The 26,688-nt window shown below is 42.7% G+C and overlaps 1 protein-coding gene across 3 annotated transcripts in view; it reads right to left on the minus strand.

Annotated features, from left to right (window-relative positions):
• Positions 1-26,688, minus strand: part of Prlr (prolactin receptor) — a 175,641-nt gene that overhangs the window by 114,853 nt on the left and 34,100 nt on the right. For 2 of the 3 annotated variants that reach the window (XM_059276332.1, XM_059276329.1), the window contains exons 1-2: positions 16,420-16,557; positions 13,608-13,936 (exon numbers count right to left, since the gene is read on the minus strand). The exons of the other annotated variant lie outside the window; for it this stretch is intronic. The gene's annotated coding sequence lies outside the window, so the exon portion shown is untranslated. Of the gene's footprint in view, positions 1-13,607; positions 13,937-16,419; positions 16,558-26,688 lie in introns of those variants that run through there. 3 annotated transcript variants of the gene reach the window in all.

Raw genomic sequence — 26,688 nt, forward strand, 5'->3', positions numbered from 1 at the left:
TACTGCTTCTCTCTCTTTGGACTTTCCTGTTTCTTTGGATTTTCCTGCTCATGATCCATCATATAACCAAGAAACAAGAGACCTTTTAATTTAGCATAAAAGTTTTGAATCTCATCTGGATTCTAGACTGCACCATTACTTCATCTAGTTCCTTCTTTTTTATAGTTGAATACTATTCCATTATGTAACTTAGCATTTTGTTTTCCTATTCACTGAAATACATTTGGATACTTTTAAACATTTCCATAGTGTTAGAGTAGTGTTCTAGACACTTTTGTTTAATGTATTGGTTACCAATGTAGAGAAATACATAGTTAATAGTCTTGGTCACAGGACAACTTTATGCCTAAGGTTTCTTAGTGATATCAAACTGTTTTATGAAGTGGCTACTGCATTTTACATGCCTACCACCAGAGAGAGATAGGTCAACCTTCTTTACCTCCTTGCAGACAGCAATTATTGTCCTTTTGCTACTATTGTCTGCCTTTTGTATTATAAACATGTGTATTGATTCTCTTGTTACTGTTGCCAAATATCTGACAAAAAGCAACTTAAGAAAAGAGGATTTATTTTAGTTCAAGTTTCAGGAGTGATAGTCCATCATGGTCAGAAGGCATGGAGGCATGGTCACAGGAGATTTGCTTGTTAACATCTTGATGTATCAGATCAGAAAGCAGAGAAAGGAAATGGCAGGACTCAGCAGCTCTTTCCCCCCTCCCCCTCCCACCCTTTTATTCAGTGTTGCCCATATTCAGGGAGTGACTCCCCTCCATAGCTAATCTTTCTGAAAAAAATTCATACAGACACATCCAAAGGTGTGCCTCACCAATGACTGCTGTGTCTCTTAACCTAATAAAGTTAACAATTGAAATTAACCATCATAATAAACATCCTTGTAAATAACGATGACTCATTGTGGTTTCATTCAGATTACCCTAATGAGTTACAATGTTGAACATTTTTCTTTTGCTTATTGGCAACTTTTATATAATTTTTGGAGAAATTCTTACTTTAATCCTTTAGCCATTTAAATATTACTATTTCTATCAGTCACTGTGAAGGCTCTATGACGACAGTTAGGGTGTTCACTGATCTGATCACTGGGGTTGGCCAGCTCAGGAACCCCCCCACCACTGCTAGTAGTCTAAGGTGGGTCATCCCTGTAGGTTCCTGGGAACTTTCCTTGGACCAGGTTTCTCTCTATCCCCATGATGTCTCTCTCCTTCTATCAAGATATCTCCCTCAGTGCTGTCCCACTATGTCCCTGTTCCAGTTCAACCAGATGCAGAGAGCCACGGCTAAGCACCAGTGGGGAGGGGAGGTGAATAGTTTCAAAACATGGCATATGAAATACTCAAAGGATTAATAAAGATAATAAAAGAGTCCCCTGATTGACTATTTAATACCAAGTGGTCAGTTTTGAAGTCATATACATACAATAGTATACAGATTGTATTTATATATTTAGATATATATGCATATGAATATTTATATGTATATATAAATGTGAGTAGAGAAAAGTGGGCCAGAGGAAGAGGGAGAGAGAGAGAGAGAGAGAGAGAGAGAGAGAGAGAGAGAGAGAGAGAGAACCAGAACATTCCGAGAGATACACTACATGAGGAGGGCTGGAAGGAGGAAAGGAAAAGGAAAAATGATGTAGTTATATTTTAATCTCAAAAAATTTTCCAAGGCTAATTTTTTGAAGCCAAAGTTTTGCCATTCAGTTGCACACTGGGCATCTAGCAAATGTGATAGAAACCCTTGGAACATTTGGCTTTTTACATATCGTAAACACTAACACTTCAAATCAAGAGGTGGCTACGTCTACTTTGCCTGGTAGTTTTCTGACATGGGGAGTAAAGACAGTCATTGAGCCTACAGAGAAACTAGATTGTAACGAGAGTACACATTCATAGAATCTGGTTGGATACCAAGAAAACAAAAGGTTCTCTGTATGCTCCATAAAATCCTTTAGGGAAAATATGGTTGAGATCACAGTGCTAATTATCACATTGACTGGACTGGTAAGAATGTAATGGTACAGCTTAATATTAAAGAAGTTTGCTCTGTAAAGAATTTAGTATGAGGAAGCTATGCCACTGAATTATAAAATGAGGTAATAATCTGCTAGGAAATAGTTTTGTCTATAAGTATATCAAAACCAGTTTCTTAAAATGTAACAAGTCAGTTGTGTAGCTTGGTTCACTTGTGGCTTGTGGGACTCCTAACAATGGGAACAGAGACTGTCTCTGACTCTTTTATAGGCCTTTGGAACCTGCTCCTTGTACTGGGTCACTTTGCCCAATCTTAATACATGAGGTGGTGCTTAGTCTTACTGCAACTTAATATGTCATATTTTGTTGATATTCATGGGAGACCTGCTCTTTCCTACACAGAAATGGAGGAAGAGTGGATTGGAGGTTAAGAAGAGAGGGGGGTCACGGGAAGGGACTGGGAAGAGAGGAAGGAGGAGAAACTGCATCTGGGATGTAGTTAAAAAAAAAAAAGAAAAAAATGTAACAAGTCTTTTTAGAAGCACAATATTTAGAGAAAATAGCATATCTATGGAAAATAACAAAGCACTCTTATTAGTATTTGTATACTAATTAACTAAAAATTAAAGAATAAAGGTGTGTAAGTATATCCATTCTGTGTGAACATATAGCCTATTGTGCCTGAGTTTTTAAAGTAGCATTTATTAGTATGTGTCACCTGGTTAAACATTTTATCACTAATGGATCACTTCCTAGTCATGATTTCATTAGAACTCCTGAGATTGATTCAGTGACCTTTCAACTTGCCCGAACTTAAATTCTTTTGCTTCTGTTAAAAGCATTCAGAGTGAAAGTCTTTGCTTTCTTCATGCCGACTGAACCCAGTCCCTCACAGTTCACTAATTCTGACAACTCTTCTCCTAACTCCATCTAGGACAACTGGGTTGCTCTCCAAATCTCTCGTTAAAATAACAACCCATCACAGAAACACGGTTTCTTCATCCCTGAACACACAGTCCTTGAAGTGTCTAGAACATGCTGAAGGACCTACAAGTGTTTTCTGTTACAGTTTGGATATTGTTTGGGTGTGCCCCTTAAAGTTCATATGATGGCTAGAAATTTGTTTCCCAATGTTGTGGTGTTGAAAGGAGGTGAATTCTTTAAGTGACAGAGTCTAGTGGAATGTCACTGGAGGCACTTATCTTACAAAGGATTAATATAGTTCTCATGGAACTCTGGTTAGATTCTCTAAGAACAGAATATTCTGTTCTTATACAGTACAGCTTCCTGTTTCACTATGTGATAACTTTCATTATCATGCTTCCATCACGATACTATGTGCCATGCTGGGATGTGGCCAGAAGGCTGCCACCAGAGATCAAATCAATGCGACTGTCCAATCTGGATCCTCTTTATAAGAGGCTCAGTACCAGATACTTTGTTATAGCAACATAAAATTGGCCAAGATGTTGACTGAATAAAGGAAATGATATATTTGTTAGTTCAATCTCACTTCCTGTCTTGGTATAGCTGTTCATCCTTCTAATAAATGGTCTTTCAATACTCCCTTTCTATTACATAGCCTCATCTGAGCTGTACTCTCTTACTGATTGACAGTTACAGTCCAAGTGACCAAAACAGATGGGGTAGTAAATGAAATATGAGCCTTGTCCAAACTAAGCTTTCGATCAGTGTCTTGAAACAACAGTAAGCAACTGAACAAATACACTACTATCTGACCATCATCACAGACACTTAGGGAACCCAACTGCAGCTTTAGAGAGGGTCACACAGTGACTTCACACAGCACTCCTCCATAATTCTCATGAATGTGTCATGTGTCATTTATCTCATTTTGGAAGCAATGTTTCCCCCATTTCTTCAATTCAAGATTTATTTTTTGGAGAGCAGTTGTCTAGATGTTCATCATCAGATGAGTAGAAAATGTGGTGCATAAACAAAATAGAATTTATTCAACAATAAAGAAAAATGATATCACAAAACCTACAGGAAAGTGGGAAAACAGGAAAGCATAAAACATTACATTGATTGAAGTAATCCAGGCTCAGAAAAAGATAAACACCATATCCCCATAGCCTTTCTCATACACCAGTCTTAGCCTTTAACTATTAAATATATGTCTCTAGGTGGAAGTAAATTTGGGTAAAGCCTAGGTAACTAGAAAAGGGTCCATAGGAGAAATACAATAAAGCAAAGAAGTTGGAATACTCTCAGGGGTACAGCAGGGCAAGCAGAGACATGGGGATAGAGGGGGATTAGTGAGAGAGGGGGGATAAGTAACCAAAATGAAGTAAGTACAAAATGCCCACATGGAAACTTGCTATGTTGTAAGCCATTAACACACACACATACACACACACACACACACACACACACACACACACACACACACACACAGAGAGAGACAGAGAGAGACAGAGAGAGACAGAGACAGAGACAGAGAGAGAGGAGAAAGAGTGAGTTCATATGTTTTTGTAAAAAATAATGAATAACATATTTAAGTAAGTCACAAAATGTCTAATTTCTTGAGGTTCTGCAGGAATGAAGAACTTCTAGAGCTTACCTGTGTATGTGGTTGGATACATAGTGACAGGCTAGCCTCTATTAACAAAGTTTGCATTGAAACTCATTTGCCAATCTATTTAACCAGGAGTGATCTCATTAGGAGCTAAAACTTGTCAAAGTCACACCCCAAAACTGTAGCACTGTTTTATACTAATTAGGTGTTAGAAGTCAGCTATGACTTTGTCTAAGAGAACAGTGAGCCACATCTTCCAGCAGACAAAGGAAATATGAGAGAATCGTTCGACACCCCTAATTTTAGTAGGATTGAAAGGAGCACTCTGTGTGCTTGCATTCATTTCAAGTCATTTAATGCATAATAAAGTTCAGAGACATTTCTAGGGAGATACTGTCACCCAGACTGTTACATTTCTAAGTCCTTCACAAACCCCTAATATATTTAATGGCACCAGGTTTAACACACCCAATTCTCCAAGTCTCAGAACTCATTTATGGATTAAGAGTAAATCTTTGTAAAGAAAGAAGAAAGAAAAGGCAAGAAAGAAGAGGCTGAAAAAATTTTGATCCCACAATTCTTTTCTAAATGATGAATGGGACTAGATTCCAACGCTCTTTTCAGCAGAAAAAGCTTAGGAGAGATAGTTGGGGCAGTCATACAGACTCCATGTGTTGAAACAGTTCTCTGTGTGTTGCCCCTTGTTTTATCCACACAAAAATGTTTCTGAAGGTTCTTCTGGAAGTATTCTTTCAGTAGTCCTAGGAGATAGTTGAGGTCTTCAGACTGTTTTAGGCAGAACTGAGAAATGACCACACATGATCCAGGGTGTCCTATTACATCAGGCTGTAGTACATCACTATCATTCACTGAACGTTTGGACACTGTACTTTCTACCAAGGGGGCGACTGAACTGTGAGTCCATGAGCTTATGTCAAGGGCTTTTGTGGGAACTCTAGATACGTTAGTGTACAAAATATTTCAGACCAGTGAATCTTTTGTGAAGATAATTTTTCTGATCACAACTACTGTAACTGTAGGTGGATGCTAGATCAGATAAAGAACAGCTTAGAGCTGTTGATCTAGAGAAAGTGAGGTCAGGGATAACTGGCCTTTTCAAGCCAAGTCTTACTCTCAACAGAAATAGTCTCTTTCTCTGCACATAGACTTCTATTCAGATAGATTTAATTACTAGTGTCATAAGCAATAAAAGAAGAAAAGAACACAGACAAGAAGAAAGAACAAGGGAACTCACAAGGAACAACCTCCAGCTCACATTTATAGATTGTAGCCCATATTGTCTCTCTGCCTAAAATTTGAAGTTTGGACTCAATATGCCACATGGATGAGTCCTAGGTTATAGGTGTGTTCTGTGTTCCAAGTGCGGCTTTGGATTTGACCTGACTGAGCAGTGAGGGAATGAAGAAAGAACACAGCCACATGTACCGAAGAACTGAGGTCCATTGGCCTCTGCTTGTTTTGATGGAGGGCACCAGCTACGGAAACAGTGGAAACAGTGCTGAATCTAAGCCTGTTTGTTATGTACAATGTGGGGGGCGGGGTTAGCTAGTCTCCATAGGAAGTGGCATCTCAGGCTGTAAACATCTGGGAGGAGGAAGCTGCAGTGGCTAGTCTTTGCACACACTGATGAATCGTTAGTAAACACCTGTACTTGCACACACTGGCAACAACTGTCCTCCGACCAGAGGAAGATTTTGCCAATTCTGACCTGTATGGGGAAGGCTTCGCCAATTTCCCATGGATCTGAGGCATTGGTCGTTGACATGGCTGTATCTTTGTCGACAATACACATTCACTCAGGGCATCATCCACTCTTTACACATTCACTCAAGACCTCCTCAGGTCTGTGTGGGTGACTAGCATGTATTTCCCGCATGTCGAACCCTGCCCTGGAACATGCCAACAAAGCATATCATTCTTAGCACTTAAAAACACTGTTGTTTTTTTTTTTTTTTAATAAACAATCCAGAATGAAGGAAATCAGCTCAACTGCTCATTCTTGGCATCATTCTGTTTCTAGAGAGACGAACTGGACTTGTCTGCTCTGTCAGCATACCAAATGAGGATGTGAAACATCAGTGTGTTCTGCCACACACAGTTCTGTTATGCCACAGGAATAGCTGTCATTCACTAGACCAACAGGGCTTATCACTGTTGAAATGGTGGCTGAGTGATGGGATGAAGCTGCCATACACGTTTCAGTATTTCACACCGAAACAAGCTGGTGTCACTCTTAGGAGTGGCAAACACTTTGCCTGACAGTAGGAGGCAGCTGCTGTTCTCCCTGTGATCCAACTCATATGGATAAAGGGACAGGAAGGCTCCCAAGAGCCGCAGAGTGTGCCTGGAGAGGGACATCACTGTTCTTTCCTGCTCTCCTCTCATTAGCTGCCAGCTGTGTAGAATCCAGAGCTGGAGTAATCCAAAGAATCAAAGGAAGGATACATGGCTCAGCATCAACAAGCAGCAGCCAAGAAGAGACGCTTAGTCCTGTTTCTTTCTTTCTTTTTTTTTTTTTTGGTTTTTCGAGACAGGGTTTCTTTCTGTGTAGTTTTGCCCTTTCCTGGATCTCGCTCTGTAAACCAGGCTGGCCTCGAACTCACAAAGATCCTCCTGCCTCTGCCTTCCGAGTGCTGGGATTAAAGGCATGCGCCATCACCGCCCGGCCTGCTTAGTCCTGTTTCTGTCTTTTTCTCTACCTTCTTTTTCTCCTGGTCACATAGGTATGTCTTGTGATGTGACAAACAACAACAACAACAACAACAACTTAGGATAAGGCTAATAAAGTAATCAAACAGCTGTCACTGCACTGTGGACACTAGGGCAGCAGGACCTCTGCATAAGGCCTTGGTATTTGTTTCTTTTGGGGAAGAAGCCGTGACAGCCACATTGAACAGTGAGAATTCCAGAGATTTTACTCTATGAGCTTCATGGCCAAAAACTGTTCCACCGAGCTTGATTTAGTTTTCCATTACGCCACAGGAATAGCTGTCATTCACTAGACCAACAGGGCTTATCACTGTTGAACTGTAGCCTAATTATAACAAAAATGCAGCCGCATTTAATTTTTCCTTTTCGCTAGATACCAACACAAAAGAAACCTATTCTCTGCATTGCAAGCTGGTATCTTTTAAATTCTCTCTTTGGTGTAAGAAATAATAGCTGCTTTTCCTTCTGTAAGAGTTATCTCCAGAACTTACTGAGTGTTCGCTGTGTGTCAGGAATAGTTGCAGGTATGCTATCTGATTAGAAACTGGTGATAACAGCAGCGGCATACATTATCATTTCTATCTCCACACAAAAGCAGCATCATAAGTAAATTATGTAACTGCTCCGCATTCTCAGACCCTGACAAGAGAAGATGGGGGTTTGCACCTTATGACCTTAGCCTCCACAGCCCATGCTCTCAGCCTCATCATGGTTCTGCCTATTGTGACCCCATTGGCTTAGCAACATGTACACTTACAACATATTTTCCTAATGTGCTTGTTGCTGAAAACACCATGCACTTCAGATGCAGGGTCCAGAGGCTCCTGAGATGGAACTGAATGACGATGGCTTCCTTCTTGAGGACTAGATTTCATGGTATCAGAAGGCCCCGCACAAGCTTCCAAAGGAGGGAAGCAGCCAACAGGCCTGTAGCTACGAGGCCCATGACCTATAACAACCACCGGGATGGTATGGTAATCCAAAGGATGAAGTTGTGGCACGCATACCTTGGTGGTAACCAACAGCTCTCTAATTGGATGTAAGACCCACTCAACAAGAGGGAAATCATGCCTGGTATTGGAAACCTAGCTACCTACCCAAGGCTAGCGAAGTCATGGATCTTAGAGGAGAACCTACAAACACCACTTTGCTAACCCATAATTCCTGACTACAGTCCTTGCACTCACAGGTAAGTGTAGTATCTTCCCCATCACTGAGGAAACTTCACTGCCACAGACCAGGAGACCCTTAGGGCAAACCACAACCCATCAAAATGTACTGAGGAACCCAGTCCCGATACACAAAACAACTTCTGCCCCTAAGGCTCAGGGATCAGTGTGGAAGAGGGGGCAGGGAGATCATAAGAATCAGAGGACCAAGGAGTTTGCTGTGAGATTGTGTTTCCTAGGATTGTCAGAAGCTTTAGCTGTACACGCAAGATCTCACCAGCATGACTGTCTAAACATGAGCTGAACAAGGATGACAAGAGACATGCTGAAGTGAATGGGGCAAAGCCCCCAGGGTCCGATGTTATTTTAATGCTTATTTTTAGTATGTGAGGTGGCTAAGGTAGGAAATTACAGTTTGCAGAACACCACGACCATAAACCCACTTTATTTGTCCACCAAGACCATAAACCCACTTCGTTTGTCCATCCACTTGAAATCCACAGAGGCGTCCCCTTAGCATCACTCTAACAGGTTCTTTAGTCCCTCATCACCTCCCTGGCTGGTGTCCCCTACGCCCCATCATGCGCCAAGAAAGGCAGCACCATAGAGAGCAGGCAGCTTTAAGGGACCCAGGATCTCCTTGCTGTAATCTCTTTCACTGCTTCTGTTTAAATGATTTTCTTTACAATTGTTTGTTTATTTGTTCATTCGTTCGTGTGTGTGTGTGTGTGTGTGTGTGTGTGTGTGTGTGTGTGTGTGTGTGACAGCACGCATGATGCATGCAGAAGTAAGAGAGTAACTTGCAGCACTCAGTTCTTTTCTTCTATCCTGTGGGTCCCAGGGAAATAACGCAGGCTTGTCCCTACATCTACTGAGTCACCTCCTTGGCCTTCCTCCTACTTTCGTTATTTGGGACAAAGAAGACTCTGGTCAGTAGAATTGAGCTTGAAAGAATAGATAGGCATCCAATGTCTCTGGGGAAACATTCTAATTCTCACAGTCTCTAGGCTTCCCAATCTGCTTCCTTGCAGTCCTCCACTGGACACGCTCTGAGTGGCCAAATGTGCCTTGTTAGAGGTACATCTCAGACCCCAGTGACAGGCTCTTAATAGACTCTAATCTAAAGCTTTAGATCCTCTACACAAGCTTACTGGCCCACAGTATGCCTCCTAGGACCAGAGGGTGTCCCGATTTCAGGCTCAGGTCTCCCTCTAAAGGATTTCATCACATTTTCTTCACTTAATTTAATCAAATGCAAGGAGCTCTAGGACATAGAAAACAGGGTCTCCAGGATCCAGGTGTGCTCCCTGCTCCCTCTATGTCTACTGGAGGAAAATCCACAGAGAATAAGTGAATTAGTTTGCCTGGGGTTGGCCACAGACACACATATTAGCACACAACTTTGCTTTAGGTTCAAGGCTCAGTACTGAACAGAGTGTTGCAGCCACAGGGTTGTGGAAGGACTAGTGTTCACAAACAGCAAGAAACACGGGTTTTGAAGAACTTCACTAGCTTCTTTTGTTGAGTACCTCACTCTGAACTGAAGAATTTTCAAAATATTTTTCCCAACTGAAAGATGGCATTCTCCACATGACCTGAATTCAGTATTATTTGGAACAGAAAAGTAACTCTAGAATGTTTAAGTCTAGACGTCAAATGACCATCTGTATATATGTGCTGAGTCCTGAGGCATCAGAAACTTGGCCTTTGCATGTGTATGTGCCCTCGCTTATGAGACTTTGGTCTTTTTTTTTTTTGTTTGTTTGTTTTTCGAGACAGGGTTTCTCTGTGTAGCTTTGTGCCTGTCCTGGAACTCACTCTGTAGACCAGGCTGGCCTCGAACTCACAGAGATCCGCTTGGCTCTGCCTCCCGAGTGCTGAGATTAAAGGCGTGCGCCACCACCGCCCGGCTGACTTTGGTCTTTTAAATGCCAGTGGATGATATAGAATTCCTGATAATGGCTAGCTTATCAGCTAATTAAGTTTTTCCTCCAGAAGAACATTTGTTTTAAGTTAGAAGATAAAACCAAACAACCACACCAGGCGGATCTCTGTGAGTTCGAGGCCAGCCTGGGCTACAGAGTGAGTTCCAGGAAAGGCGCAAAGCTACACAGAGAAACTCTGTCTCAAAAAAAAAAAAAAAAAACCCAAACAAACAACCCTGGTGACAAAAATGGTTAGATTTGACACCATTGTGGTACTCATCACATTCCATAAACACTGCCAAGAAGAACAACCCTCTGTCTTCAAAGACCTCACTGTCTTCAAGCCATGATGCTACCTGACCAAAGGCAGGACTCGCGCATGCTGTCTGGAGATGGTGTAATAGAGGTCTTTGCTTACACAACCTTCCTAATAAGGCCAGAGCCTCCACTCCTCAGGGGAGTCCTGTGACTTTGCATTTGTGGAAATGGAGTAGCTGTTGAGTTTGACAGGGACACACAGAGAGTAAAAACTCAGCAAATGAAAGTGCTCCTAGTTTAGAATGATGATATTTTGATGTGGCTTACACCAAAGTCACATTACATCATCAGGGAAAGTTTAGTTTCACATAAACAAAATTTCCAGGAACTCTCAGAGAGGCTTTAAAAGCGAGTTTTGGGCATCGCTTTCCTCGGGTAGGAAGCAATCCGAGCTGCTAGTTCTGCTCTCTAGTCTCATCCCTCCTCCTCACTTCAAAGACTTCATGTATATATTCTGGAATGGGACAAAATTCTCACATCCCCTCCCCTCTAAAATCCAGGAAGTTTGAATTTAACTCCTTTGGGTCTATGTGACAAGTAGAACAAGTCTCCAGAAAGCTTGCCCTCCATTACAGTTGCTGTGTGCAACTGGTGAAATTATCTTTAAATATGTCAGATGTCATGGTAGGCTACTTGTTTCCTCCCAGATAGTATGATTTTATTTTCCCCAAATATATGTCTGGTTGAGGGTCAAATAGGAATACTCACTTCCCTTAAAAAAAAAAAAAAAGCTTCCAAATTGGTTCTCCAGAATCTATAGCTTGGAGTCCTTTTAATAAAAATACTGTCCCCATTGTTTGTATGTATACTGTCTGGACTCGGAGGAGGGACCCAGTGGAACAAAGTCCTCTCGGACATGTTCTTCTAATAGCCTTCCCGTAACACCTTGCCATGGTGCACTGGGGATTTGTTTGTTAATAATTAATGCTAGAACTCAACCTTCAGAAGGCAGATGTCTTACATGTCTACTGCTGAGAACTAGCATTGAAGGCATGTCAAGGGTCCCAGAATCTGCCCGGGACGAACCACTGACAGTTCTGGAGAGGGATGGGTAGCGGGAGAATGATCTCTATTTTGCTGCTCATTTCCGTTCAGAATCCTTGAAACAGAATGAGTGTTTCCAACCATGTCACTGCTCTCAGGCACATCAAACATCTGGGTTGAAAGGTACCTTAGATATGACAGAGCTCAAAGCACATATGACTCTAACAGTATGCTGTCCTGGATGGCAGCGGACTCTATTTGAAATATACCTGGTGTTATCAAAGGGCCCATGGTTATGTGAAACTGATCCTGGATTTCAAAGGCTTAGTGTGAGAAAGGGAATGGTAAATATCACATTCATAACTATACTATTACATAGCTAATTGATATTTGGAGGAGATTTGAAAGAAAAAAAAAAACAGTTAAAAGCTGGGGAGGTAGCTCAGTCAAGTGCCTGCTGCACAAGCATTAGGATTTGGGTTCAGAGCAGCAGCATCCATCTCTAAACCCAGGCTAGGGCATACACATTTGATGCTATGGCTGGAGAGCTGGGGAGGATGCCTAGGGCTTGTTGACTAGGTAGTCCGGCTGAATTGGTCCACGTTTGGCGAGAGACCTTGTCTCAAGAAAACAATCAGACAAAACAAGGACCAATAAGTTATCCTCAAAGGAAACAATAATATGCCACTGACACCAAGCCATCTAACTGGAATGGAAAACCCAGACTGATCCTGAAAGGGGTGATTCAGTTATGCACAGGAGGCACCAACACCTTGCTGAGGCCTCAGTTTACCCAGAGGAGGCAACTTTTCTATCGGATTCCAAGAGGTGCTGATGCTGCTCCAGGCTCCTGTGGCTTTGATGCACCTGGCTCTCTAAGCCAAAGATAAGACAAGGACGGAAGGAGAAGGATGGCAGAGCCAGGAGAAGCCTATGGCTGCAGAGCATCCAGCTAGTTACCACCCACCGTGTGCTGGGGCATCCCTGCATTCTATTCCACCTTCAGTTAAACAATTTCTGGCATCAGATCATAAAACACTCTTGCTTAACAATCTCTTTCATCCATCTTGGAAGAATTTCCCCTGGGAACTGAATATTGCTTGGAGTAAGTATTTTTGCCTGTCTGTACCTCTGATGAACCTGCCCACTCTCAAAAATGAGATCCTTGCTTCTACTTGGGTTGGTGCCAGCTTGAAAGCGGGAACCTATGGAGGCTTGTGGCCAGGATTGCATGAGGGTAGATGGAGGTAGCAGAAAATGTGCCAGATGTGTAAGGCTCTTGCTCTTTACTCAGCAGCTGGAGGCTGTGGGGTATACCAGCCTGCACGTGTCTGAAACAGGCATAAGAATATGCACTTCACAGGACGTTAGGAGGAACAAATGTAGGATTCTGACACCAAGGGCCTTAGCAGAATGGGTTCTGGGTGAGAATGAAGATATGAGAAATGGCCCAGTGATCAAGAACACTGACTGTTCTTCTAAAGGATCCGGGTTCAATTCCCAGCACCCACATGGCAACTCACAAGTGTCTGTAACTCCAAGATCTGATACATTCATACAGACATACATGCAGGCAAACTACCAATGCAAATAAAAATTAAAAAAAAAAGATATTCAACTTTTAGGTGACTTGTGCTTGATTAGTTTCATGACTATGACCAAATCTCTCAATCCAGCATTAGTTCCTTCATCCACAAAACCGGGCTGGGTTTCTAAGAATCATTTTAGCCAGAAAAGCCCATGAATCCCAGGACTCCAAGCCTCACAGACAACGAAGAAATAGGAAATTGAGAAAAGTTTAGCTACTTGTCTAAGGTCAACCTGCTTTGGGACAACAGAGTGAGAGCATTCTTGCCTCCCAGACCAGGATCTTCCAGCCTAAATCAGAAGTCTCCCTTAGCATCAATGAAAGGGGTTAGGGGAATTCCAGAGGAAGGAAACTCCATACCTTGAGAGGCCTTGGAGGTCAGAGAGTCCAGACTTCTGAAATGAGCAGTCAATGACTAGTCAGCTCCATGAGAACTCCTTTCTGAAAGATGACTCTTCTGTTTCCCCAGAATTCAGCTCAGCTTGACTTTGACCTCTTGTGTCAACTTCCACCATTTGACAGGCAAGTGTATTTTCTTGGCACTGCAGTCCCTTTGAGCAGCCACAAACACCTGCCAGGGGCTGCGCCACAAAACTGTCGTGGTGCCACTCTTGCTATCTTCAACAACTTGTCCCCTGATATCCCTTATTCCTAGAACTCATTTTGTCCCACATGATTTGTTTAACCATCTGCACAAAAAATCAACATACCTTATTTATTTTTACGAAGGCTGATTCTGATGTGATCTGGGGTGAGTAAATACTTTCATTCACGTCAGCTACTCCCCTAGTCAGCCTGGGTTCATCCTGTCCAGGACACACTTTAATGACCTTCTGTCTAAGACTCAGTACGGTGACCCTAGCCTGGCTTGTAGGGACAGGGAAATGTTGAGAAGCTTGCTTTTCGGGGTGCCTCAGGAGGACACAGTTCCCTTCTAAAGAAATAGTGGTTTTTTTCCCCCTCCCTGGGGCTAATTGCAGAACACACACTTGGAGAAAAGGGAAGAGAAGGCAGATCTCATTGTATTACCCCCATCTTGCTCTCTACCATTTAGCTGGGAGTATCATTTAAACACTCCTCATATTACAGAGGCTCTGACCCAGCTCACTCAGACCACAAACTCTCAGTGACTGCTGGGGGATGTCTTTCTGTACTCTGTGCATATGTGTTGTTCCCATTGGTTAATAAATAAGATGCTTTGACCTATGGTAAGGCAGCTTAGAGGCAGGTGGAAAATTCAAGGAGAGAGACAGGAAAGAGAAAGATGGAGTCTGGAGAGAGACGCCAGCCTGCCACCCAAGGAACAACATGCCAGTAGACCGGTAAGCCGCAGCACATGTGGCAAAACATAGATTAATAGAAATGAGTTCATTTAAGATGTAAGAGCTAGCTAGCAAGAGGTCCACCATAGACCATATAGTTTGTAAATAATATTAAGCCTCTGAGTGAGCAGCCAAGGGACTGCAGGGCTGGGCAGGACCAGAGGAATGTGGGACCTCGGGGCCAGACAAGACCTGAGAAAACTTTTGACTACAAGTGACAGCTGAAAACCAGGTGTATCTCAACATATTCCCCTATCCTGGGAGCTTTTTGATTAAGTCTGTCACAGTCTAACACATAGTGAAACCTAAATGTGAGACACTGTTTCAAGTTCCTTACAGAAAATAACTTACTTAACTTTGAAATTCATATTAGGTGGTATTTGGATTGAATTGTATCTCTTAATGTACAATGAATTCCTATGTTGAAATCTGAACACCTGACATCTCAGAATTGGACCTTATTTGGAAATAAAGTCATTATAGGTGGAATCAGCCCAGAGGCAGCCATTGTGATGGGCTTTACTTCAATTTAATTATTAAAATGGGATAGCTAGATCCAGACATATAGGTTCTTACTGACACAGATGCACACACACACACACACACACACACACACACACACACACACACACACCCCACACACCGAGAGAGAGAGAGAGAGAGAGAGAGAGAGAGAGAGAGAGAGAGAGAGAGAGAGAAACAGAGACAGAGACAGAGAGTGGGGAAAGCCACTTAAGCGTGAAGAAAGAGTCAAGAGTGATTCTTCTACAGGCCAAGGAATGCCACAGGTTACCACTAGATGTGAAGAGAAATACTGGAACAGATGTTTCCTCACAGGCCCCAGAAGAGAACCAACCCTTTTGCCTTTTGAAACCAACCCTTGGTTTCTGTTTTCTGGCTCCCCAACTGTAGTACATTTCTGTCACCTGATCCCTCAGCTTCTTATGCTTTGCTCTTTCAGCCCCTAGAACTAGCAGAGATGATCCTATTTTGTATGTGGAGATGATGTCACGGCAATGGAGTACTTCCCTGACGTCACACACTAACAAGTGTCACGGAATTTTCTCTAAAATAGTCCTTCTTAAGGACAGCATTTAAACCAATTCTGCTTTGGCCTCTACAATCAAATGCTTTTACTTTGAAAGGAGACTTAATTGACAAAACTGGTGGTTTTTTTCTTTTCTTTTTTTTTTGCATAGACAAACTGGTATAAAAGATAAATACACAAATTCCTTTGTGGTTGATGAGATTTCCTTGGTAGTTATTCTCATCTCTTGCACTAGAACAAGCATCAAGGCAATTGTGTGTCTACTCATAATCAGAGAGAATTTTTTCTTAGCAGAGGCTGAGAGGAAATGCCAGGTAGCTGAGTCCCTGAGCCTTGTGATGGGGAGATGCTGAGAGAGGTTGGCCCTTATCTGGAAGGAATATTTGTATGATAATGATGTAACATAAAGGTCACTGTAAAACAAAGCCATGGTAGTTAATGATACCACAAAAGGGATGTGATTAATGAATGAGCTCTTTCAAGGAAGTCTTTCTCTACCTCCATCAGGAACTCTGAGGGGACAGGTGTAGGCAGAGATTTCTTCCTAGGAACACTGTTTCCAAGTCATTTCATTCTAACAGTCTCCCACGTGATTACCATGTCTACAGTTGTGTCCCTTTTGAACTATTCTCCACATTCCAGCTAGGTCTTTCCTTCTGCAAATGCAAATCTTCCCACACCTCTTTTCTATCTGCAACACTCTGATGGTTTTCCTCAGTCTACGTCTTCCTGCATGGCCTACATCTGTCCAGAGGGCTGGCCATGCCTTTCTTCTCAGGCTGAACATCACAGGTTCCATTACTTGACCAGTCTTTCTGCTCCCCCATTTCCTCTGTGCTTCTGTTCTCTGTTCTCTGGGGGCTTCTCTTGCCAAAGATGCTGTCCTCTCAGCTTTATCTTTCAGTTTGGTCCTGAGGAGCTCTACTGTTTATCTGTTTGGCCTCAGGGCCTCTTGAGAAGGTCTCATCACACTGTATTGTGATGTGGCCCCAGACCATCACACTTTTTGCCACCATTATTGGCTCATGGGCCAATCTCACCCACTAGCTTTTTGGGGACAAGGGCTATTTCATCTGCCTTTGTGATTCCAAGGCCTATCCTGTTATATAATTGGGGTTTGATTAATGTACATGGAGAGAACACATGGATGATCAAAATGGCCTGGAGTTTATCTTCATAAACAATAAGGGCATTATACTGCTTTCTGTCTGAGTGTCCGTCCTTTAAGGCTCCTAAAAATGAAGGGCTCCTATGGGAGAGATGATGTCCATCTCTTGCCATTCTCTGCCTTGTCCACTCCTCTCCTTATCCTCTTCACACTCTGCAGGGGACCCTGAGCCCTACACTGGAGTTTTCCTCTCATTATGGAGAGACACATAAAGGTGTCCCAGTGTCTGTGGGGCTGAGTAATAACAAGTGGGCTGGAAAGAAGGGCACAGAATAGGACCAAAGGAGCTAAGTCTAGGAAAGGTTCTGAAAAGTCATAAAGAAAGTGTAGACAGGAAGACTAGGGAGAGGACTTGTCTGGTGAATAAGTTATATTCCCACTATTACCAAACGCTGGACTTGGCCCTACATTTTCATGACTGGTCCTTTCTAGGCATACAAGTAAATGCCAATGAGCAAGAAAATAAGATGAATATTCTGTTTCGGTGATGGATACTCTGTTCAGTGAGCACCTTGAAAAACAGCATCTTGTGATACAGATGTGTATTTCTCACAGAAATTTTTGGAGTAAATTACCTTGCACCCACGCTCAGTGGGCTACATGGGAAAAGAAGACATAAAAGTGGGAGACTAGTTGAGAAGAATTCTGGCAGAAGAAGGTAGAGATAAGAGAGGGATGTTTGCTAATGTGAGAATCACTAAAATTCATTATACAAAACATCTGAAACCATCAAAAAATTAAAAGTAATTGGGGATATAGACCTCCCCCAAGTTCTGGAGATGAGCTCAGTGCTTTGCACATGCGTGATAAGTGCGTGTCTTATCCCTGAGCTGCAGCCCAGTCTAAGGACTGCAAACTTAAGGGGAGGAGCTCTGCCCCTGGCTCAGGGATCCTGCGTGCAGGAGATGCTCTAGAGACCAGCCAGTCACAGCAGAAGTGGCTAGAGGCTGATACGTTAGGAGAAGCAGCTGTTCCCAGGCTGATGCTGTGTTGGGATCTGAGTCTGATTCTCCTCTGCTCATTTCTGGTTCCATGGAAGTTGCTTGGTCTGCTTCTCCTGCTCTGTGGCTGGAAGATCTCTAGGTCAGCAGGTGGGCACACAGAGTCAGACTAGGTTTCTCTTCCCAAAGACATGTCCTCCTCCTTCAAGGATTCCCATCCAGGAGTTTTGAGTGGGATAGAGAGCTACTCCTTGCTTACTGTGATGCTGCCAGAGTCCACCATCCATTATTAATCTTCTGCAGAAGTAGTCAAGCCCTCTTATTATAGAAGCATAAATGGAGATAAGGAACAAGTTGTAACTTTGTGGATGAGCTCCACTCTACGGAACAGCCTTGGGTAATGAAGCTCCCAGATTCGTTTTCTTGGGTAGAAAATTCTAAAGTGTTCTTTAGCCTATGCCAATTGTGTAAGTCAAGTGAGCAGAGGACATGGACAGTCCCAAAGCAAAGTGTTCTAACTTCTTACCTGGTCCATTCACCATTTCCATCACACAGTAAGAAAGGAATGTAAATATCAAGGAATACTATTGCTATGCTTTGGCAGAGAATCTAATTTTAAGCAGTCAATGGTTTTTAACCAAGACACTGGTCTGGGTGATAAGCTCTTTTACATTGTAGCAGCACTGAGTCAGCAAATTGTTACTTGCAGGTGTCTATGGGTCCTGCAAGTCCCAGGTGACTCATCCATTTCCCTGGAGAGCTACCCACTCCTAACCCTTATTGTAAGCTGCAACCCTCAGACTGGGGTGCAGTCCTATATCATTGCATGTGGGCTACTGTTGTATGTGGGCTACATTATAGATCTAGATGGTCTCTCCTCTAGAATGCAGTAAACACTTGAAACATACAGCTGGTTCATCCTCCTGTCAGCCATTTCCTTTCTAGTACCATGGCAGTTGTTTGGGGGATAATTTTGCTGCCTTGGGGTTAGGTTGAAACATGCATTCTTTGGTTATATTTACTCATTTTATAAGCCAAGGTCAAAGGTTAGCAAGAGAGTATTTTCTTATCCCATGGCATGTGAAGGCTCATCTGACCAAGCAGCTATATCTTGCCTGAGATGGCTTGCTTATGGCTTCTGAGCCACTGAGCTGGTGTTTGGGGAATCTTCGTTTTAGACAAAGTCTCAGGGGTTTAGTTGGTTCAACAAATATTATGGGGTGCCCACAATGTGTTGGGCTCTCAGGTTGAAGGTAATGTGGCTCCTTCTCTGTAAGATTAGACAAGGGCTGGCAGTGATCATTGAGGAACTGGCTCCACCCCATAACCACTGGCTACTAGAACCAGAGTCCTCCTGTATTCCAGATTAGACACCAGCGCTCATCTTTTTAGTTAGGTTTTCTACTTTCCTAAAGTCTCTGTTTTCCTTGCTTCAATTATGTCTATATTCTTGCTATTTTCTCTCTAGTTCACTCTTTTTGTTGTTTCAACCTTTACCATGCTACAACATTTGCCCAAATGGATAAATCTGATGTAGTCTATCCACACAACGGTATGTTACTCAGTGTTCAAGAGGAATGCACCATTAGCCACAGAAAGACTCAAAGGAGACTTAAAAGCATGTTACTAAGTCAAAGAAGCCAGTCTGAAAAGGCCACATTCCATTGAATTCCAACCATGTGACATTTTAAAAAAAGGTAAAGCTGTGGAGTCAGGACAAATGATCAGTGGTTCTTAGGAGTTTGGGAGGAGGACAGGGAAAGAGGACCAGGTGGAAGATGGGATTTTCAGGGCCCTGAAACTATTTTGTACAAGACAATGATGTGTCATTATGTATTTGTTAAAACCCGTAAGATATCCAAAACAAATTATCTGTATCAATATAAATAAAGTAAGAGCTTCAGTTAGCAGCGGTATGTGAATGTTGATTCATCATCATAACCATGTCACATAATGCCAGATGCTAATAAAAGAGGAAAATCATGGAGAAAGGAGAGTGGGTATGTGGAAGCTTTCTAAGAAAAGACAAAAATTTTAAACTATTGCAAAAATCCCAAAGACTGTCAAAAAGAAAGGAAGGAAGGAAGGAAGGAAGGAAGGAAGGAAGGAAGGAAGGAAGGAAGGGAAGGAGAGAAGACGTATAACTCACCCAGACCTCCCTTTGGCAGTCTGCAGTAGCTCTTTTAGAATTTAACATCTAACCTCTCTGTCCTTTGAGTAAAATGTCGAGATGTTCCCAAGTCCACACTAATTCATCTTTATCCTCCCTAAGGACTGGCCTATCATGTGACCAGTGTGCTGGTGCATTGATCTTTGCTCTTGTGCCTGACAAACAGTGAAGATCTCTCAGTCTTGAAGGAGTTAGATGCATCTTGGCTTGTTGATGTCGTCAGTTAACAAGTGGTTACAACACCCATCTCTTGTTAAAACACATCAATCCATAGACCCCCTTCCCTACCATTGATACTGCAATCACACCTTGCCCCTACTCATATCCAGCCCCTCTCCTGATTGGAAAGGCGAGAAGAAAGAATCAGAATGGATAGAGATACAGAAAACGAGGCCCCCATTCCTTACCTGGGATCCTCTTCTGATCTGTCACCTCCCCTACATATATGACTGCTGTCTGTTGTCTGCTACATATTGGCCATGAGGCTTACAGGCAAGCGACACTTAGCTCTGCACTTCCTACACCAAGAAAAAAGATTTGTAGCTCTAGCGTTCCATTCTTTCCAACCCAGTGTAAAGTACAGCCCATTGTTAATGATTGACTTGCATACGAAGGTATGGAGGATTGTTATCAGCACTCACTTATGGGGACAGGGAACACAAAACCATCCATTGATGGAAAACACGAGGAGACATTTTGTTTCAGAGAGTTCCCTGGACTCGAGCTTGTGGTCCAGCAAGAGCTTGCTCACATGTGTCTGCTGAGTTTGGTACTAGAGGAGGGAGGAAAGGTCTTAGTTTTTTTTTTTTTTTTAAACAAGCTTTAAGCAAAAAAAAAAAAAAAAAAAAAAAAATGAAAGTGAATCGTGAGGGAAAGTGTTGATTTTCAGAATCTTAGGGACAAAAACCCTTACCAATTATAAATCTTTATACATCCAAAATACATAAAGAATTCAAAAATTTTAACAACCTCCTTCAAATTAACCAATGAATGGACAAATGGAGTAAAAGGAAAGTTCTCAGAAGAAGTAAAATAGCCAGTGAATACATAACAAAACATCCTTAGCCATAAGGAAAATGCAAATTAAAACTACATTGGGGCTGGAGAGATGGCTTTCAGCCATGAGCTCACATGCTGTTAATCATCCACATGGTGGTTCCCAACCATCTGTAACTCCAGTTCCAGGAGACCTGACACCCTCTGACCTGTGCAAGTGTCAGGCATACAGGTAGCACAAGTATATACATACATCTAGGCAAACACTCACACACACACAAATAAATAAGTCTTAAAAAACTTCAAAAAGCTGCACTGAAGCCAGATAGGCTGGCCTACATGTGTGATCACCACAATTAGGAGGAACAAGCAGAAAGGTTGGTGAGAGTGTGAAGCCAGCCTGGTCTATAGCCTACACGTTGAGAACTAAGCCATCTGGGCTACAGAATAAGACCCTGTCTCAAAACAACAGACCAACCAACCAATAGAACAACAACAAACAGAATTGAGATTCCATCCCACCCCATACACAATGGCTGAAAACAAACCCAAACGCTGGAGCAGATGTGTGAGGAAAGAGATGTTTGTACTCTACTGATGGAGACGTAAACCAGTAGAGCCATATAGATGTCAGCATGGAGGTTCATCAAAAACAAACAAAATAGGTGGCCCTATGATTCAACTGTGCCATTCCTATGTATATGCCTAAGGAACCCGAAGGTAGCACATCAGACAGGTAACTTGCACATCCATGCTCATTGTAGCACTATTTACAGTAGGAAAGATACAGGGCCAGCATGGGTGTCTATCAGCAGATGACTAGATAAAGCAAATGTGGTCCATAGACATAGCAGAGTTGTAGTCAAGTGTAAAGGATGAAATGTCACTTTCAGGAAAGCAGATGGAGCTAGAAAGATAAATGAACCAAATAAGCCAGATCTACAAAGAGAAATGCTTTTTTTTTCTTATACACAGAATCAAGAAAAAAAAAAAAAAAGAAAGAACAGGGCTGGTGAGATGGCTCAGTGGGTAGAGGCCCTTGGCATAGGCTTGATGACCTGGGTTTGATTCCTGGATCCCACAAGGTGGCAGGAGAGAACTAACTCTGGAGAGTGGGCATCTGACCTTCATATGCACACTCTGGTGCATACATGTCTCCTTTGCCCCAATAAAAAAGAACATTTGGCATGAGAGTAAAAGGGGTCTGTGTCAGAAAAATACTGAGTTGTCTCTCATGTGGAATCTAGATTTATACATGGTGTGTGTGTGTGTGTGTGTGTGTGTGTGTGTGTGTGTGTGTACACATAAGTACAACATGGAAACAGAAGGAAAATTGTTTGTGAGGAGGAAGATTAGCAGGGAGACTGAAGGGGAACATGAGAGACTAATGGGGTAAATTTAAGCAAAGTAAAATGACCATATATATAGGTACGAGAATGTCATTCTGCCATATTTTGTAGGCTAACTGAAAAAATAAAATAAAAAGTTTCTCGGAAAAGTAATCCACTAGGTCCTATGAATCATAGGCTCCGATAAATAAAGACCAAGAGAGCACGTCATTCCACTACCATATTCAGCAGGCCTACCATGAACCCGGACTCCATGGAAACACAAGCTGAGAAGTTTTGTTCAATCCTGTCAGCAAGGAGGAGTGACTAGGTTTTCCAGGTAGAGATATGGCAGTGATGTGGAAAGAAAAGGAAAGAAGCCAAAGGGAAACAGAACATGAAAAGGATTTAAAAAACCCCAGACCTGTTTTCCTGTCGGATCTTATGCTGGTGCTATCTGCCTGCCCAGACACACACAGAGGAAGAGGATTCTGTAAGAATCACATTCTGTGATCTTTCAGGCCAGTTTGGATTCCAGAAGCAATTCTCCAAAGCCTAGCTTCCTTGAGCAGAAGCAATTCCACACACCCCCAACTTCTCACAGAGCACTTCTTTCTTGCATCAGAGAAGTCAGCAAGGGAAGTAGTGTCCCTTCCTTCCCCCGCTGCCCCAGGAGACTAAGCGGGACCAATGGACACCTTCATCTTTCCTGAGCAGACAACCCTCACTGGTGGAGGTCCTCTAGGCTTACCGGTCTCCAGGCTTTGAACAGTTGTGTTGTTCATCTTTGTCACTCCAGCACCGGGTGTAAGGCTTGGCTTTGGTAGGTGCTGAATAAGCACCGAGAGTGAACAGCTGCACATCATAATAACCGCCCTCAAGCTGCTTGGGACAAACTCTTTCCCTGGAGGTCACTAGCCCCTCCTTTTCCTATAGTCACCTTGAAGGTTATCATGATGGAGCTAGGCTGAGTGTAGAGATGGCAGTGTGGAGGACAGAACCTTTGCTTCTATCACTTCTTCCAGGAGAGGATGCCAAGGTATGCTCAAGCTTCACAATTCTGAGGTAGACAGGTAGGTTTTGAGTGTCTAAACACCCCCACTGGGTTCTTGAGAGAAACACAAGAAAGAACTCATGTGAATTTTGCTAATCAAAATATAAATGCCCAATATGTTTTGACTGTCCATGGTTCTGGCCATCCAAAATGTGCTGTTTTCAGTAGTATTTGAGAGAAATCCCATTCTTTCTTTTTTGGTGTCTCCCATGGCTTACCCTAATTGGAAGCTATTACAAAATTGCATTAAAATGTGAAACTGGTTTGACCATGGTATGTTTTGCCTGGTGACAGAGGAGTCATACACGGAAGAAAATGTTTGTTTCTACCCGAGGATGAGAAGGCAAGCAAATATAGGTCAGGGCGTAGGCCGGGTCTCCGTGAGCTAATGCAGGGCCTGAACCATTTCTAGCAAAAGCAATGCCTAGTGTTCTCTGCTGGGTTACTATCTACTGGCTTTTTGTGTCCTTTGGAGACAGAGAGAGATAAAAGAATTTTCTAGACTCCTTTTATGAGGACATTAGTCCCACTGCAAAAAAATCACTTATATCACTTAATCAGTCTCCTAAAGCTTACACCATATCATGACTTAGGATTTTAACATACAGTAGGGCGACACATGTTCATTTAAAGGATGCAGAGGTGTAAGTCTTGGAAACCACTTGCCTCTGACCTTGATATCTTGTTTTATTTTATTTTAATCCAGTGTGAGTCACTTGTCTAAGGATAGACACCACAATGAGCAGTCAAAAGTCACGAGTAGGTGAGGAAGTGAGGCTGGTCCTGCCTGGGTACCTGAGATGTGCGGGCTCACTGGAAGCATTTGAAATTATAATCTTTGGGTTTTTTTTTTTTTTTGAGTTTTTGTTTGTTTGTTTTCTTTTTCTATCACTAAATATTAATGACATGGTCAAGTCATCTCTTTGGAGCTGCTTTCCAGATTGGCCCAACTGCTTTTATCTGGAAATGAGCCTTTAATTAGGTGAATAACTGACTCAGCTAAATGTCCCTCTCACTTCTTCACTCATTCAGTCCAGTCTCCTGTTCCCACCTGCTTAGCCCTGGAGAGAAGCACCTAAGGGTCCAGCCTGGGAGAGAGCTGAAGATTAGCCAGCCAACCAGCTTGGCATAACTGTGTGGGAGACCTGAGACTGAGGCTCGTTCTCTTGGGGAAGCTTCCCCCGGAGTCAGTCACCTAGAGCACATGACTTGGTAAGTCTGGGGACTGGAGCACAGCACCAACAGAGCAAGGGGTTCCTTCCCACTTAGACTTGCCACCTTGGACCCGTGGCACTGGTTGAGGGCATTCCTAGGACAAGCCATGGCTTGAGCAGCAAATCTGGGAAGCTTAAGGGACAACAGTCACTTTGCTTAGAGGGAAAGCCCGCTCCTACTGTATGCCCACACTGTAGAAGCCAACGGGGCTGCTTCTCTATTTAGCCCACTTTCCAGCCCCTTTACGATGCCCTTTGACCTCTCTTCTGATGCACTGATGATAGAACAGTAGCCTTGTTTTTTGTTAGCCAGTTGTTACTGCTGCTGCTGAAGCCACATCTCTTGAAGAGCCTCTGGGCTCCTTGAATGAAGGACTGAGCAGAAAGAGATTCAGAGCCCCCTCTAATCCTCCCCGCCCCAGGAAGATTCTCTTTTCTGACTCTAACAGAGCTGACCTTGGGCCTTTTTAGATATCATTTAGTAAAGTCATCTTGTGCTTGCTAAAGTAAACAAACAGGGTGCTGTGTTAAATGGTGCCCTTGACGCCATGGAACACTGCCTCTGTTCCAAGTTCCTCTGTGTAGCTGACAGCCATGGTAGTTTTCTTTGGCTTGGGCAAGAGGTGGACATCTTCAACAGCTTGAGGCTTAGAAGACTCTTCTCTCTTTCTTCAGATGTGAAACCATACATTTATGGTCCTATTCACCTTATCACTGCTATTTAGTCAATGGACCACATAATGGATTTGTTGTTATGTGTGGTTAAGGAGGAGACACCAGACCTCTAAACAGAAAATATTTTGTCTGCTGAAAGGAGTATCTTTTGGTTTCCTGTTTTGTTTCCATTAAATTCCATTCCACTTGGTCCTTATTCCCCTTTTCCTCCCTTCCTTGACCTTTTTGGGACCACCACAGTCTAGAAGCCTCCCTGGTTTATATCATAAACTCGGTCTTCTGAGATACATTTGCTGTACTGAGTGTCTCAGGTGCCTGTCTCAAGACATCCTCTAGGCATGCTTTATGAAGTCCAGTGATCTGCAGATGACAAGAAACTTGAGACCCGCCCACAGCCAGCTGATCATCTGTACAGGCCAGTCACTCCTCCCTGACAACACACAGGTAGCTGCTAAGTTCAGAGGATCTGAACGGTTGCCTTCTGCCCCCCGTCGCTGACTCTCCTGACAGGCCAGGCTTCAGCCCCTCCAGAGACAGCCACAGGGAATGCTTGGTAGGCAGTTCTTGCTCTGAGAAAGAGAAAGGCAATGGGAAATGCATAGAAATGGGGCTCTAAGCTGCTCATCCACCGCCATAAGAGGTTAGGTGAGGCTTATCCAAACCCCAAGGCAGTGGCCTTCCTTGAGCATAAGGAAATGCTAGAGAATAAAACAGCAGCTGCCTGAAGGTGGAGCTTGTGTTGACTGTCCCTTGCCCCATTCAGGTGGTGTAAAACTGTGCGCCATTTTCAGTTTCAGATAAGTGTGTGAAAGTGGTTATGATTGTGAAATAGATAAAACATTTGGTTGAAAGTCAATTGCTGTTTCTTGAGAGGAACAGCTGTGATGTTCTACTTTGTGGTGCCAACCATCTGGGAATAAGAATGACCCTCACTATCTCCTGTGGTTAGGATAGAAACATTTTCAAGGTACCACTCGATAGCCACAAATTAACCTTAAAAAAGAGGATATTTAGGGGAGATAAAAAGTGTTTTTATTAAAACTTGCCCTCAAAAGCAAGGAAATATACTCTGTTGTTTTGTGTTTTACTCTTTATAGTTTTCTAAAATATAGTTAGTATGTGATAACACAATAAACATATCACCTATCTTGAAATCTCCAAATAGAGCAATTACAAATGCACTAAAGAGACTAAAAATTAATATTTTGTGTGTTTCAATCCCTACAGCACATTGCTGCTCCTCCAATCCCAATAGATCACAAATTCACACCTCAAAGCCTCAATGTTAACAGAAAAGTGGCGGCTACCATTATAAACAGAGATATACACAAGAATAAATAAAAACCAAAGGAACAATGGCTTTAAAATTTGTAAAGAAAATGAGCATTGGGGTTGTCACATTTTAGCCAAAAATGTGTGTGAATTTTAGAAAACAAGATTTTTTTTTTGGATAGCCAAAGTCTGCCAAGCCATGGCAGACAAGATAAAGGTGGCTCTGGACAAGGGGTTGCACCTTGAACTGGCT

This window comes from Peromyscus eremicus, chromosome 11, assembly GCF_949786415.1.
Source record: "Peromyscus eremicus chromosome 11, PerEre_H2_v1, whole genome shotgun sequence".
NCBI classification, from domain to species: domain Eukaryota; kingdom Metazoa; phylum Chordata; class Mammalia; order Rodentia; family Cricetidae; genus Peromyscus; species Peromyscus eremicus.